We start from the raw sequence: 1227 nt of genomic DNA, 5'->3' as shown, positions 1-1227 counted from the left end.
CTATAATTCGATGACGTCATCATAGGTACAATCGAATCAAATCAAATATTATATATTTCAATGAAAAATAATAAAAAATATAATATCAGTATGTAGATAATACGATATGGATGACAAATGTAATTAATTCGAATTTTAAACGTAGACAATAATTTTCTAATGAAAACATTATATTTTGTAAAGATATAGAAATGTTAAATAGATGCGCACTTGTATCACAAGGTTATCCCTATGCTTTATACATTACGCGAAATAATGAGTAATTGTTAAATCAAAATAATTCGATGGATTTATGTATTGATGCGTATTTATATATGTGTATATATATATATATATATATATATATATATATATATGATTACATATATATTTTATAAATATTTGAAAAAAGTAATACTTCTTTGAATTTTTATTTAGACATATCGAATAATTACATAATTTATGATCGAAGTAATGTATCATGTGTCGATAATAATTATACATAATCGAGAATCGAAAAGAAAGGAAAGAAGGAGAAATAATACATATGTAAATAAATATATAGAGAACTGATCATTGAAATGTATATAGGCGACGAGAATTAAAAAGTGATCACGAATACTACACATTATTTTTGGACAGTACTAACCTATATAAATTCCAAGAACTGAATTGGTTTATTAACCTATATTATTTCTTAGAAAGTACCTGTATCTGAAACGAAAGCAGATGACAAAGAAAAGAAAGAAAAAACACAGATATTTTTAAACACAGACAACGTACACATGCAAATGAACGCCGAACTCGACGCAACGCACTGACACATTCGTAAAAATCATATCTCACATATGCACATATATACGTATATTACACATATAAATACTTCAGAAAGGCCGATCTTTTGATCGCATTATATAGAATCACGGATTATGTTTTTTCATCTTTCACAATACTCAAGAAATATATGAAGAAAGAAGTTAACTTGCCGGTATTAGTCGTTGATACTTCAAACGACAAACATCCTCTTAATTCTGGACCACGAAGAACGATGCATTAATACTAATTCTAATTCGATGCTCTGCTGTTCTATCTCGTGATTCTAGAAAATCTGAAAAATGTGACATCTCATATTAATATAAAATAAAATTAAAAGTGTGTGTGTATGTGTGTGTTTAAAAAAAGGAGAAGATAGAAGAGTGTATGTGTACATATAATGTGTAAAAAAATTCATACATGTGTGTGTGTATA

This window comes from Vespula pensylvanica, chromosome 1 (genome assembly GCF_014466175.1).
Source record: "Vespula pensylvanica isolate Volc-1 chromosome 1, ASM1446617v1, whole genome shotgun sequence".
Classification (NCBI taxonomy): domain Eukaryota; kingdom Metazoa; phylum Arthropoda; class Insecta; order Hymenoptera; family Vespidae; genus Vespula; species Vespula pensylvanica.
Note: the sequence above shows the minus strand (reverse complement) of the source record.